This window comes from Crocuta crocuta, unplaced genomic scaffold (assembly GCF_008692635.1).
Source record: "Crocuta crocuta isolate KB4526 unplaced genomic scaffold, BGI_CrCroc_1.0 scaffold138, whole genome shotgun sequence".
Taxonomy (NCBI): Eukaryota; Metazoa; Chordata; class Mammalia; order Carnivora; family Hyaenidae; genus Crocuta; species Crocuta crocuta.
The window spans coordinates 2,177,945-2,184,276 of NW_027532585.1; the positions used below are offsets into that span (position 1 = coordinate 2,177,945).

The following is a 6,332-nucleotide window of genomic DNA, read 5'->3' on the forward strand; positions in this document are numbered from 1 at the left end:
CACAGTTGCTCTGAGAATAAAACCAGCACTGACAAATGTTTTGGGGACATGTGGAAAGGGGCTAATTTTAAAAATTGAGGCTTGGGAAGGAATTGACAGACTTATAGTAAGTGACCTGCTTCCAGGAAAGCAAAGAGTCCAATAAATGACAGTTGACCTTGACCTTGTGCCGACATCCCAGGGGGTCACGTAAATCCAGTCAACAGCACTGTCCCAGAGGTGGCCTCCCACACTTACTGCTCAGAAGCCTGTACCCAAACGGCTCACGGTTAAGAACACTGTTCCTAAGGGGAGCCTTCGGGGCGACAGCTGGGAAGACGTTTTGCACCGTTGCAATCACTCCTCCAGCGCATGGGCAGGAAATCACCACTGAATTTTCATCACCCAATTGCCGTATTGAACATGTAGAAGACAAATCGAGAGGGGCGCCTGGGTGGCTTAGTCGGTTAAGCGTCCGACTTTCACTTAGGTCATGATCTTGCGGTTCGTNACAAATCGAGAGAAAAGGAAACCAATGAAAGAGAAGTAATTTTCTAAAAACTCAAAAACAAGGGGCACCGGGGGGCTCAGCCCGTTAAGTGTCAGACTCTTGTTTTTGGCTCAGGTCATGATCTCACAGTTCATGGGTTCCAGCACCACCTTGGGGTCTGTGCTGACAGCACGGACCCTGCTTAGGATTCTCTCTCTTTCCCTCTCTCTCTGCTCCTCCCCTGCTTGTGCTCTCTCTCTCTCTCAAAACAAATAAATAAACTTTAAAAATAAATAAATAAATAAAGTTTAAACAAAAAACTAACACTGCCCAGGAATCTGACCTCTTAGTTCCTGTGTCAAAAGGCCTTCCATGACCTCCTGTCACCTATGGATGGGGTCCAAGGACTGTGTGGCCCTTGCCACTTTGCCCACTTCTTCTGTCACCACCCTAACCTTCCCATCTATGCACCAGCAACACCAAATGCTCAAGGCTCTCCAGCGCACCATGAGGGACACCCCCCATCTCTGTTCCCTGTGGTCAGCCTCTAGCCCATTCCTTTCCTTGGCTGTGCAGATTTGGTTTTCTTGCTTTGCGGGGAGAGGTGGTCATTCTTCTTTCACTTCAAATTCCCCTAACAATCAACGTGGCCTCCTTAGATGTCTCTTCTATTTAACACACTTTGGCCTGCGACCAACAAAAATGGTCCAAGCTCCCACAGCAGACAGAGAATTCACTGTTCACTGTGCGGAAGGACACTGCCCTCTCCAACCCCAGCTACCTCATTCACCTGCTTCATTCCTATGTGGGTTGATCATGGGTCCCCTACCTCGGGAAAATTTTGGGGCCCTGCTGGGTGAGGTGCTCCACCTCTGTGCTCCCAGTGTGTTCTGCACAGACTGAGACCTCCTTGAGGACATGACAGGGACTTTGTCCCCCAGGGTCAGCACTCTGCATGGCTGGCCTTGAGAACTGGATAAATGTCTGCTGGACACATATATGAATTATCAAGAAGGTGAATTCTTGCCGGTGATCCATGCAATGGTTATTAATCATTGCCAACCACATTTTTAAAAAATTCCTGAATGGTTGTTCTTGGCCCACGAAATCCTACTTCTCAGCAGTCCATGTCAATCAATTTCATGCACATCCATCCTGCCTTAGAGTCTCTGCGACCCTTTCCTCCAGCAAAGCAGATTTTCCATTTGGATTTAGGGTTGCTCCATTGATCAACACTACACTACCCTGAAACGTAAGGCCACACTCATTACTGGATGTTATGGGGTAACATGAATGCTTCATTAGAAACTACCTCATCTGTTTCAGGTCTCAAGATGTTTTTCTCAAAAGACTGAGGTTAATCGTCATGCTTGGCAATTATCTAAATACCAAAAATAAGCACCTTTCACGGAACCTCACTTAATTAGCTGGGACTGGGCTAAGCATTTTACATGTATGATCTCCCTTTATCCTCATAATAACCCTAAGGAATTATGACCACCTTATAATGAGGGGACTGGCGTTCAGAGAGGCTAAGTGACTTGCTCAGTAGGATGCAGAAGGTATGGGGTAGAGCCCAGAACCAAGGATACCAGATTCTAAATCACCCACAGGACACATCAATGTGTGCCTAACACATGGTGGACTGAGCCCGGGTCTGATGAGGACCTAAAAGTGTGATGAGCATATTGGCTACAAACGAATGACTGTGTTTCCCTAAGTTCCCACACAGCTTTTTTTATTGCCCTAAGAATATTTGTTTCTTTCATTACTCTCCTGTTATCTTCCATAAAGCTGGGAACTGGAGCCTAAGGCTAGGAATGGTTGGGAGAGCATTATTCCTCACTTCTCCACTGGAATTTGACATAAGACCATATATCTAAGACCACATTAGCAATCTCTTGAAAGCAATCTCTTGAAAGCAATTAGCAATCTCTTGGGGTTCATGAGGTCTGCATTCTCCAAGACTAGAATGCAAACTATAAATCCTCGAGACATATGGGGATAAGGAAGACTCCTCAAGGGCTCCCTCTGGATGCAGGAGACAGAAACTCTGTTCTGGGCAACCCACTCGGGCCTCCCAGAGACACTTCCCTACAAATTACAGCGATATTCTGACGAATGTCCAATGAAACTTCCATTCAGATGAAATGACATAAAATGGTCAAAAAACAACCACGTCTGGGTCTGAGCAGGCATTCTGTTTGACCAGTTCTCATCAGGGTAGATTTCTCCATGGGGCCAGGAAAAAAGAAGCTCTAAAAGCACTGAGTCCAGGTATTTTAAATGGAGAAAAGAGAACATATCAAAATTTAATGGAGGAAAATATGTCAGCTCCTATTTTTCTGCAAGAAACATGTCTCGGTGGTAAGGCCTTGAATGTGCTACCCACTGAAAAATATTGCCATCTGAGGAATTGAAACAGAGGCCTGAGAGTTTCCCCATCTTAGACTTTCTGTCTCCATAAGTGACAGGAAATGTGATTCATTTGTAGAATTTCACTGTGGGTTGCTTGAGGGAAGTTGACTTGAAAAAATATCTATCAAAAAAAGACAGGGGGTGCCTGGGTGGCTCAGTCAGTTAAGCCCTTGACTTCAGCTCAGGTCATGATCTTGCAGTTTGTGGGTTTGAGCCCCGCATCGGGCTCTGTGCTGACAGCTCAGAGCCCGGAGCCTGGTTTGGATTCTGTGTCTCCCTCTCTCTCTGCCCCTCCCCCTTTCGAGTTCTGTCTTTCTCTCAAAAATGAATAAACATACATAAATAAATAATTTTCTAAAAAGACAAATGTTCTGGGGAAAGCAAGATGTAAATGAAAGGAAAGGTTTACATTCCACTAAACTACCAATGATTTTTAAAAAATAGCTGTGAAGCGAGGCCGGGTTGGAATTATTACTGGATATTATGCCTTGTCTAGTTAATCTTGAGAACCAACATGAGTTGAGGGTGGGAAAGCAGAGCTGTTCCAGGCTTCCCCACTGACTCGCCAAATAATGGGAACTTTCTTCTCTATTTCCGGTGGAAGTGTCATCATTGCCTTGCTACATGTACTGTGGAGTGACACTTCCAACAAAGAATGCCACATTCATGTCCTTTGCTCTTGTGTCTAATTCCAAAACAAGGCATTCAACACAAGACGGGCACAGCCCAAACGTCCATCAATAGATGAATGGATAAACAAACTGCAGCATATCCACTCAATGGAATATTATTTGGCCACAAAAAGGAGTGGAGTTCTGAGACTTGTCACAGTGCGCATGCACCTTGAAAACATAATGCTAAGAGAAAGAAGCAAGGCACAAAAGGCCACGTGTCATATGATCTCATTTACATGAAATGTCAGAATAGATAAATCCATAGAGGCTGAATGAATGCTAGTTGCCAGGGGCTTAAGGAAGGGGAGAACAGAAAGCAATGACTTAATAGGCACAGGGTCCCCTTGTGGGGTGATGAAAATGTTTTAAAACTCAATAGAGGTGGTGATCGCACAACATTGTGAATGTACCAAACCTCACTGAAATTTTTCACTCTAACATGGTTAATTTTATGTCCTGTGAATTTCACTTCAAATTTTTTTTAAAAATTGCAATAAGGTGGATGGATGGTTCAATCAGTTAAGCGTCCGACTTCAACTCAGGTCATGATCTCACGGTTTGTGAGTTCGAGCCCTGCGTAGGGCTCTGTGCTGACATCTCAGAGCCTTGGAGTCTGCTTCAGATCCTATGTCTCCCCCTCTCTCTACCCCACCCCTATTTGCGCTCTGTCCTTCTCGGTCTCTCAAAAATGAATAAACATTAAAAATTTTTTAATATTGCAATAAGACAATACCTTTACTTTATATCTTTTTTAAGAAAAGCCATATGGAAATTTTAATACAAAAATAAGAGTTAGGACTGTATGATAAATGCTTCTAATAAAACAAAATTATGAGAGCGGCAGCCATCCTGTCCTCCACAGGACTCAACAGAGAAGCATAAAATCCTTCAGATAGGCCATAGTCTTCTGAGGAGAAGTGGATTCAATCAAAGAACTATGGATTTAGTTGAGGGGTGCCTGGGTGGCTCAGTTGTTTGAGTGTCCGACTTCATCTGGGGCCATGATCTCATGGTTCAAGAGTTCAAGCCCCACATCTGGGTCATGATCTTGTGGATCAAGAGTTTGAGCCCCACATCGGGATCTCTGCCATTGGCATCATTGAGCTCACTTTGGATCCTCTGTCCCCCTCTCTCTTTGCCTCTCCTCCACTCATGCTCTGTCTCTCTCTCTCTCTCTCTCAAAAGTAAACGTTAAAAATTTTTTAAATAAAATAATAAAAATAACTTTAGCTTTGGGGGGCAAGATGGCGGAGAAGTAGGGAGCTCCGTACCTGCACTCGCGCCCAGGCATCACACGGAAAAGATCTGAAGCCATAGGAAACTGTACCAAACCCAAGAGATTGGGAGAGATAGGACACAGATTCCACTGAGAAAGACTTCGAACATGAGTGCGAACTGGGGAAGTGACAATCGGGCCTGGATTGGAGACTGGAGAGACGGGCCACCCCCTCTGTGGGGAGTGAGAGGGGAAAAAGAGAGTCCGAAACAGAAAAACCTCTGCTCAGGGGGTAGAAAATCCTTGCGCACAAAATACCTGCACGTCAGGCCCCTCCACGCTCCAAGTCGCCCAGGAGGGGCTGCGCTCGCGATTTGCTTCTTTGTGCGGGCTCCTGGCTGGCGGGGAGAGGCTGCACGCCTGCAGCCATTACCCTCGAGGTGGGCCTGGAACCCTGAGGAGGCGCGCAGGCACCGGTGTCTGTGCTCCTGGCTGGCTGCAACTCTAGAGGGAGGGCAAGGCGCTAAACACTGGCAGATGTGACCTCGAGTTCACGTTTTCAGTGACGAGTCACAAAGGGAACTTGATCTCCTCACTCCAGCGGGCTCAGCGCGCCTGCAGACAAGGCCCCCCGCCCNGCCCCACCCGGAGGAGGAGGAGCAGCAGCTTCTGGCTCCGCCCCCAGAGCCAGCCTGGAAGATTGGAATCGCCCTGAGGGGGAAGCCAGGGGATCGCCTGCGGCAATTTCAGAGGGGTGCTTGGCCTAGGATTTGGAGGCTGGGACTGGCCTGGGTTGAAAAGCTCAACAAACTTTGCCTGAGCCCCTGGATCAGGAAGTTTACACACCTATAAAAGCGAGGTGGGGCGCCACCACTCTCCTCCCTACAACCTCCAGGCAGAACTCCCGCCTGACTCATTGGATCACACCACGCCCATCCGTGCTTGAGAGCTGCCCTCCTCCCTTTCCCCCCCTTTTTTTTCGTTTTTTTGTTTGTTTGTTTGTTTGTTTTTGTTTTTTCTCTTTTTTTCCGCAGAACACTTACTGATTACCTCTGGTCACCGGCGTGCTTAAACAACCAAATTTAGTCCATTCTGTAGATGTAAATTCTACACCTCCCAACCTTTTCATCTCTTTCTCTCAGGAGTAATTAGACTATATAGTTTCTCTGGATAATACCAGCATCCTTCTCTCACCTATCCAACCATATTCTACCCTTTACCTCTTTGAAAAAAGCGTCCTATCCCTTCTGCCTGTTCATTCTATTTCCAATTTTGCCTCATCCCGCCCTGTCTTCTCTCTCTTTCTCTATGCTCTTCAACCAGCACTCCATACACACGGCTATTTAACTGAAGCTGAGAAATCTGGTTATATGCTTTAAACCGTTCTTTGTCCATATGTTTTCTTCTCTTTTCCTTTTCTTTTCTCCTTTTTGACCCTTTTATATATTTTATACTCCCTATTATTCGCCCTCCCTCCTCCGTCTTTTCTCTTAACTTTTTCGTTTTCCCTCTCGCTTTGCATCTTAGTTGAATTAGCCTGTGCGTTTGTGTGCTC

General features: G+C 46.1%; 1 long non-coding RNA gene across 1 annotated transcript in view; it reads right to left on the reverse strand.

Moving 5' to 3' along the window:
- The window catches only part of LOC144244297 (uncharacterized), a 14,653-nt gene extending 9,393 nt beyond the window's left edge, over positions 1-5,260 (reverse strand). The window contains exon 1 of the long non-coding RNA XR_013338905.1: positions 5,096-5,260. This is a non-coding gene — a long non-coding RNA (uncharacterized LOC144244297). The remainder of the gene's footprint in view (positions 1-5,095) is intronic.
- Between the last annotated feature and the right edge of the window lie 1,072 nt (positions 5,261-6,332).